This window comes from Notolabrus celidotus, chromosome 3, assembly GCF_009762535.1.
Source record: "Notolabrus celidotus isolate fNotCel1 chromosome 3, fNotCel1.pri, whole genome shotgun sequence".
NCBI classification, from domain to species: Eukaryota; Metazoa; Chordata; class Actinopteri; order Labriformes; family Labridae; genus Notolabrus; species Notolabrus celidotus.
The window spans coordinates 15869065-15878253 of record NC_048274.1 but is presented as its reverse complement, the minus strand read 5'-3'; the positions used below and the strand labels follow the sequence as shown (position 1 = coordinate 15878253).

General features: G+C 37.8%; 1 long non-coding RNA gene across 1 annotated transcript; it reads right to left on the bottom strand.

The window, feature by feature from the left end:
* Window positions 1-201: 201 nt before the first annotated feature.
* LOC117810685 lies at window positions 202-2196 on the bottom strand. Its single transcript, XR_004630830.1, has 3 exons — window positions 2083-2196; window positions 1923-1988; window positions 202-681 (listed from the first exon to the last, which is right to left on the bottom strand). It is a non-coding gene; the product is annotated as an uncharacterized LOC117810685 (long non-coding RNA).
* Between the last annotated feature and the right edge of the window lie 6993 nt (window positions 2197-9189).

The window sequence follows — 9189 nt, the reverse complement described above, 5'->3', positions numbered from 1 at the left end:
TGCTCTGTGATGACTAATAGCCTGAGTTAAGATGTCTGATAAAGGCACAGTGTAAATAATCTGTTTGGGAACAGATGATGCTCCCTGTACTGTACCTGCCCATGGCCCCTCATGTGGCTTGTGTGAGCCATAAGGAAAAGTATACTGAGGGGTCCACTTTGGGAGTGGTGTGAAAAATAAAGCCCTTCTTCTGCCATTAATCAACTTTTTTTTATTAAAGGTAGCTGTGAGTTCAATTGTGAAGAATGCACCAGTGCACGTTTGGTGAACATTACAGAGAACTTTTACATTAGATAGATGTGAGTGTTGAAGGGGTGCACAGAAGAGTCCAAAAAACTGCAATGCATGTGTTTTCTTTTCATGTACAGGGTCCTTCTTACTATTTCTTCTGACCAGTGTTGTTTTACATAAATTGAAATATTTGTATGCCCTGTCTTAAACCTCCATTGCGTGTGGATAAAATTTACAAAAGGACACAACTTGACACAACAGCCAATTCTTTTTTAAGCAAGGAATAAGATATATTGACTGACCGGGCCAAAATCTTCACCGTCTCCAGGCAACAAATGTGCTCCTTTGTGGGTGAAACACAAAGCTTTGAGAAGCTGTAGCTATCAGACTTTCATCAGCATCTCGAGGAAAACTATGGCCAAGCGTAGTCGCTGACATCGCTCCAGCTTACTGTTGAAGTAAGAGAAATTTACCTGACTATATGGCTTTAATGACTCAAAAAAATATATATGTAAGAAAACACTAGCAGAGAATTGAAGATATTACATGCTGTAAAATACTTTGTTGAGATCTGGCAATGGATTTTTTGGCAATACGGTTTCTGCCTGCCAGAGGGACACAGATGGAGCAGACACAGATTTTCACAAGATTTTTACACAACATGCAAACTAGCTACAACTTTGACATTCCTCTATATGAGCTGTATCTCACAGAATTAACATGGACCCTGGTCAGTAGCCATTATTTTTATGTTCGTTGGATGAGGGTAGAGTAGGCTAACTATTGACATTCAGTTTCTGTCTGACTAGTTCTCTAAACTGGATGCCTCCCAAACAAGGCAGTACAAATCAATGAGGAAGATTGCAAAGGGAGAAGTTGATTTTAAGTGAAACATTTTTTTCTGATATCTTTCATGTTACTTAACTGTTTTGATGCACAATTGAATGTGTTTCTTCTAGGCCTAGTGTTAATAATGTTTGTATGCACTGTAACTCAGTTTACAATATAATGACTTGAAGACACTCCTTTTAAACTAACCCTATTCAGATTCCCAAGAAGGTGGACTTTGGTCTGATGAAAAGCTGGTAAGGTAATTAGATAGTCTTAGTATGGAAAATAGAAATGAGTTGTCTGTTGGTATAAATTATCAATGCCAATAACTTAGCTCCAAAACAAAACAAACAAACAAACAAACAAACAAACAAACAAACAAACAAACAAACTAATACAGCTTGCAGAGTCAGGTGTAGAGTATGATCCACTGGGGAAATGGTGAATGGTTTCACTCTGTTTTTAGTTTTTAGTTTTTTAGTCAGTCAAGTAGGCCTATTTTTTCTTTTGTATATATTTTTCAAATTTACATTTAACATTATACACATGTACACCAAGACAAACCAACAATAAAACATAGGGGACAATTACATGAAAAAACACAAACAAAAACAAGATAAACAAACAAACAGAACAAAAAAAAAAGACTTCGAAAGACATCAACTCACTCATCAAACAGACAAGCTCAACCTCGATAATTTCATAATTTTTCATCTTTAAATAATTGTTAGCTGATAAAAAAGTAGGCCTAAACAGATGTCGCCCCTCAAGTTTGGAGTCGGACTGTAAACAATGTAACAGACGCTTTTAAATTGGATGCCGCTTAAAGTTTGCCGTTGCTTCCACCGTCGGACCCTTACCTGTGTATCCTGACCAATGGGGAACATCTGTCTACTGTGGAAAGGAGTCTCCAAAGTATTCCCCTGCTTTCATTGCGAAAAAGAAGAACACAACCAGTTAAAACAAGTTCCAAAACTTAGCATTGCAAACTTATAACATTACTACTTTTTGCAGTCACACCTGTCACACCTGTCGTGGAGAGGAGGACCAAGCATGTTTTAACAAGATGCAAGGTACGTTTCCTGCTTGCACAACTGCGTCACTTCTGTCGTTACTTTACTATCTGTCACTCAAATATGCGGCCTCCATAGAGGGTACACTCTTTTCCCCTGCTTTCTAAACACGGTTCTGATAGGACACAGTGTTTAATTTACACAGCTAAGAGAGCATGTTATTTTGATAAATAATATCTGCTGAATAAAACTATTGTATGTGGCTTCATGTTGAAGCTGCTCCTGCTTTCCTCCATTTAACATCGCATTAGAGCAGGGGTTCCCAAATTGTGGCGAGATCTGTCTTCCAGAAAGTTTTTTTTTTTTTTTAAGTTATTTAAAAATATTTATTATTATTATTATTATTATTATTATTATTATTATTATTATTTATTTATTTTAGTTTATTTACCTTGTTTTCTTATGTTTATCTTCATTTTTTTATACTGTTAATTATTATTATTTCTTTATCATTGTTATTATAACTATTGTATTTTTTTGTATTTATTTATTTTTTCTTCTCTTGTTGGTTTTGTACTACTTATATATAATTTGTTAATTTGTGGTGAACAAAGAAATACTGAAAAAATGCTATAAAAAAGTTGAATGACAAAAGTTATCTAAAAATAGTAAATTTTACCCATCATGGTAAAAATTATCAACAAAATAGTAATACCTATATTTTGGGGGTCGCCGGCTGAAAAGTTTGGGAACCCCTGCATTAGAGGACAGGTGTTTGCATGCTTATTTTTTGGAATATAGTCCACCATAGTTGTGTTATTTATTCTAACAATGATTATTGTAGTATTTGCATTTATAGCTTTTGCTCTACACTGTTCTGTAGTTAAGGTTTTGTTGCACGAAGCTGTTCCATCGTGTATTAGTCTTTGTGAGGCAGCATTAACACAGGCACTTGTCACTGTGCAGCTGAGATTACAGGAGACATTTTGACGTGTCATGGCAGGAAAAACACAGGTGTAATTAATCACATTAATAGCTTAATGGCTGAATTCCACCTGGGTCTTCCAGGTCCTGGGTCATGGTACTTTGCTTGCTGGCTGACATGACTTTCTTGGAAAAACTTATTAGAGAAGAGCAATAATTAGTCTTATTACGTCCACCTGTGCTTATTCAGTCATGTTAATTCATATCGTCTAATAGGCCTAAACTGTGTGTACAGTTCATGTTGCTTTCTGGTTATTTGACTGGCAGGTCTTTCTCAAAGGGCGGGTGTTAAGTTTGACGAAGAGAACAGACCTTTTGGTTCATTGTAGAGTTTTCAGTCATATACATTGCTTTAGCCAGATAACATGACGTAATTATATTCACCATGAGGCATGTTTTTATCCTGACTTTCCAGTGGAGCTGACGCTGGCTTTGTGACACTTGGGAAAATGAATGCCAGACACTGTTTCCTTTTCACCCAGTGTTAACCTCGCTGTATTTAATGTCACCTGGAAATTTTCCGCTACTTTGCCTGGTTTCCATTCATTCCTGTTTTTGTTATGGTTCGTGGAGATTAAAAATAGACTTCACATATTTGGTTCTGAAGGACTGTACCGTTTTTCTTGTTAAAAATGTATTATTTGATATACAGCATTTAATTGGTTCAAATTGCCTCTGCTTTCAAGAGCTTTGATGGGTAAACCTGTCATGAAACACTGGCAATTTTCCCAATAGTTACCAAGGTATGTTATCATGCTGGAAGAATGACAGTAAGGTCGGATTATAAAGCAAGATTACCTTTCTTACATCTTCCTGTCTGATCTTTTCTTTCTTTTGTAGAAGTTTTTGAACACCCTTCATAGCAATTTAGATTTTTCAATGTTTTGTCAGAGAGGATGAGGTAATATCACTGCAATCTCTTTTTTGCTGTCACTCCTCCTGGATGGCAGTTTATTCCTCCTGATATGCCTGAAATGCCATTCTCCAGCACTTAGCCTTTTAGGGGCCAACCATAGACTGTGTAAATAATGGACGTAGTATCCGTGACATCAACCATCTGTTACTGAAGCGCTGTTTTGAAGCCAATCGTCGGTGGGAGCCATATTGGAAATGCTGAACTCAACCTAACTTCTGTCGAGCCAGTGTGAGGTAAAGAGGCGTGCTTTGAGCATCCTCGCCAATAGCTACAGTGTTCCCGCCTGTCAGTCAAGTCAGTCATTTCCTTAAATGGGCAAAACTCATAATCTTAATATCTTCTGAACTGTTGCATTATAAAAAAATCCCCCCCTGTACAGTGTGTGCCGATAGAGAAATGAGCCAATCAGACCAAAGCCGTTTTTTAAACCAGGCTGTAAACATGTTTATTATATCTTTAAATATCATCTTTTTTGAATGGGTGTGTATGTGGGTTCTGGTGTTTCTGCAGCCTCAAGCGAACGCTTGATGAACTGCAGTTTATAACACTTCCACATCTGCTTCATATTTTGAGACCGGAGGTTGCCGCCAGGGGCCAACACAGATTGTAAACTCCACTATACCGAATCAAACTAATAGTTTTAATAATTTGAGTCCCTTTTTTTCTGTCATTTTTCTAATGCTTGTTGTCTCATAAATCAGCATTAATTCTGTAGTAGAAGCTATCTTTGCATAATAGAGAGCAGTATTTGCTGTAAGTTAAACCAATAAAGCTTGACTGTGGTGGATATGCTGTTATTTTAGTACTCTACAGCATAGAAACCTTGTTTTTCTTCTTCCTTTACTAAACTTACATCCCACTTATTTTCAGCTAAACAACTACCTAAAGGTTCTCTGACAATGTTAGCTCACTGACGAGTACAAAGGAGCAGAAGGAGGAGGTGTAGGAGGCAGGCGGAGGAGGTAGAAACAGTAGAAAGCAGCTTTTAAAGCAAGCTGAGCCACCAACTGCTCCTGCACATCTTTTCTCTTATCTTAATAAGTAATGAGGCTGCCAAAGGCTGACAATGAAGTATTTTGAAAATAGTTCTAATGTATGGCTTTGAAAGGGGTGGCTGGGCATTGATATATGGCACAAACAGGCTTGGAAACAAGTGAAATATTAATGGGTTGTTCCCCTGGAGTTAATGTGGGATTTACCTGATTGCTTTAGTGAGAGACAGGAGCCGGGATGAGGGTGATGGGGAGGCAGGATGAGGATATGACTGAGAGATGAGTCTTGAGGACTGGGTGATAGAAAGAGGTGTGGAGTTGGTTTTCAGTAATCAGATTTTCTTAAATACAGTCATCACTTATAAATTAAGTTCCCATCAAGAAAAGTCTCTTCTGCTTCTCCAGTCGGCATGTCAAGAATAATTACAAGAGACAAGTATCTAACTCAAAAGACTGAGGCATGTCTTTGTAATTAGAGAATAGACAGTACAATACTCTTTCTTTGTTGAACTTCATCAAACTCTGCTCTGCTGTTCTTGTTTCATTTCTATTTTTAGATGCTGGTTCAACCTCTAGTTATTAACTTTTGCAATAGGAATGAACACAACAATCCATCTCTCTTTCTGCTACTAATTAATCACATGGGATCTTTGGATTTACACTTTGTCAAAGCAGCCTATCATATCTGGATGCACCACAAGGGAGCAGCAGTGTAAAAGGGAGAGAGCTGGTAGGTTTTCTAAGTGCATCATCAAGGATGGAGGACAACTTAATTCTGTTTCGATATATAAGTTACAGGTTTTTTTGACATGCAAAGAGTAAAGAATAAAAATCTGTTTTCAAGGGAAAGTGAAAATAAATATATATTTTTATATGCCGCTCGAAAGAAAAATCCTCCTCACTGAAAAGTTTTTAGGATAGATTTTTTTAATCTGTTACCAATGGTTTAGAAATAGCAGAATGGTCCACTGTTCAAGTAGAGTGCTAAAAGGGTGAACATGCAGTAATAGTTTAAATGCTTCACCCTGGAGACGAGGCCTAAATCAACACTGACGCGCTGAATTAAAAAGTTCCGTCTGAGAGCAGCGGTGGCATCCCAGAATGCTTGGAAATGCCATTCAAGTAGTGGAAAGGTCAATAGTTAGAATAACTTTTGTTGAAGGAAAAGAAAAACTTGGCACTACTTTGAGAAATTGCTTCCAGATTTTTTTTTCTTTCTCTCTCAGAGCGAGTTATTACCAAAATTGAGTGCAGAGACTGACACCATTTTAGCAGAATCCTTCGTTTCACTCTGAAGTGTAGAATGAGTGGGCACTGTAAATCCAAAACAGGGTGCTCTTTCTAAGAGTCACCCACTTCCTGTTTGTTGAAAAAGAAGCGTTCCCCTTGGGATTAATTTGTTCAAGAAGTGGAGGAATAATTTGAGTGGACGGATTTATTCACATCAGTTGCTACAGTTCCTCTTTTTGGATTAAAGTAGAATTAGTGTGGATTGTTTGCCATGTTATATTACACACATCATAAGGCATAATCATCCTGCAGTTTTTATGAAAACATGGAACTGTTACCTGGGTATTACTCTCAACATGTCATCATTGTCAAAGTCAGTTTGCTTGTCTAAAATCCTTCCTCACAGTATGAGTATTGTTAGGTTATATTACACTCCTTTATATTCACAGTATGCTTCCTTGGCCCATTGGGATTGGTAGTAAAGCTACTCCTCTCCTTAGTTGTGATTCGTACATGATCAACCTTTAGTATATTATTTGGGCTATAATTAGGACAGCGGGATCAAGATTGTAACACACATAAGAAATTTCAGAGGGTGTACAGGTCCCCCTCAGTCACTTTGTTTGTCTCTGTTAGGTGTTTCACAGTGTTTGGTCCTTTTGATATCAGCTCTCCAAACAGGCTCTATTACTCAAGTTTAACTTCTCTACTTAGATCTCAAAGTGCTCCCACTGTGTGATAGTTCTCTCACGCTGTGATTGCTCTCATTGGGACTGGAAGTGTAATGTAGGGTGTGAAGCAAGCTCTGCACAACACTATAGTGCCACTGCTTTCTGCAGGAAAGACACAGTGGAAGTTACTGTGATAAGGAGGCTTTGGCATCTTCTGTCGATCATTATCTCACACACAAAGAACATCTTTACTTCAAACTCAGATCTAATGAGGCCTTACAATCTACATCAATTTTCATCCCACTTTTGGGAACAAATGTCCTCAATTGCAGTAACTTTCTATTTCATTGACCTGAAGTCACTATAATATCCTGTCTGAAGGCTCCATTCGCCACACATTCTCTCCTCCCTCTTCCCCTCACTTTGAACAGAGTACCATTGCTACTTGAAATGAAAAGCAAATATTAATATTCGCTGGTGTTACTCTGGAAGGTAAAATATGTGAGGCCCAGAAAGGTGTTGTACATTCCCCTCTAAATGACACATTTAGGTTCCTGTTCTGGGAGCTGGTTTTTTTCCCCTCGAATGGCTGTATCATCAAACATTTTCACTGTCCATATGGTGTCTATCCTCTTTCCAGTTTTGCCTCAAAGGCAAAGGTTTAACCAGTCAAAAAATATATCATTCCATTTAAATGCATATTCAATGACTGTACATTAATTTAAATTGTTATTTTTGATAATAAATAAACAGCACTGCAGTAACTTGTCCATGGCAACATTGTTGGATTTTGTACAACTCATCACTGAAGTCTTGATGATATGAATAACTCTAGAAGAATCAATTAAATCATAATTTTAACACATTAAAAACAGGAAACTATAAAGTAAGGCATTAAGTTTGAATATTTTTCTTGTGCAGTGTATTTTTTTAACATGCCTGAGAGCATAAATGTTCTAAAGACATCCCCGCTGAATCTATTCATGAGCTGAATATCCCCAATACTTTCTATAAAAAATACAAGACAGAGTTATTCCAGGTTTTGTTTTGTTTTTCATGGATGTTCCATTTCATTCACATATATGGCTATATATGGCTACATGTGGCTATATATGGCTATATATGGCTATATATGGCTATATATATAAGGCTATATATATATGGCTATATATATATATATATATATATATATATATATATATATATATATGGCTATATATATGGCTATGGCTATATATATATATATATATATATATATACACCACAGAGGGACACCTCTGTACAAATGATTTAGAAGCGTTGCTCAGAGCTACAATCCCCAGCAGTGAAAAGCTGGTTAGTATTGAAGTGTCTTTATGAGAAGAAAGGAGAGAATGCTGTGTAATTTCAGTCCAATGGATGGCCTTCACATCAGTGCTCTCACATTAGGAGACCAATTACTGCATGGGGAGATGAAACAGGCTTAGTAAATATGAAATAGGTTGTCCGTGGTGACATTAATAGAGTTAACCCAGGGACCGGGTGGGATCAAAGGGGCCTCAAACATATTAACCAATCTGTCTGTGTCTGCGCAAAGAACAGCTGATCGAAGATAATGACAGTGTGTGTCATCAAAACACACTGACCACTGACATAAGGATGTATGTGTGTGCCTGCCCATGTGTGTGCGTGTCTGAGTGTATGTTACTGTGACACCTCCTCATCTGGATGTCTGTGTCTGAAGAAAGAACAGTATATGCACTAGACTAGAAAAGAGGTCTGCTGCCACTTTATCTCTTCACTGGTGACTCTGTTAACACACCAGCATTCAGTACAGATGGAACGTCTAACCACGTTGTGAGGAAGGCACACAGTGTAGGTTGTGAGCGTCTGGTGTTTAATTAGATTCATTGTAGCATAGGTTGTTTACCATAACCAAAACCCCTCACCCCCTCGATGCCTCTGACACCAGCTTTAAAATACTGCACTTTTGCTTGTTGGCTCTCTTCAGCTTTGTCGTCCAGATTTAAAAGCATATTGGTGTTTATGCACCGAGGGCTATAATGATCCATCATACCATGCGGGCGAGGGGGCTGAGCCCTCTGCTCCACATAAATAAGCGGCAATTTGGCCATCTGCTTGGATTCTTTCTGTCTCCCTGGAGACCCCCATCTGCCTTTACATTATCAATTACAGTTCAGCCATGCCGCTACCCCCCACACCACACTACACACTCTAATACAATCCCCTCTTTAGACAGTGTTAACCAAAGTAAAACTTATACAGAGCATGTGTATTTCTGGAAAATGACAGGATTCAACATCTAACTCAATAAATGGCCA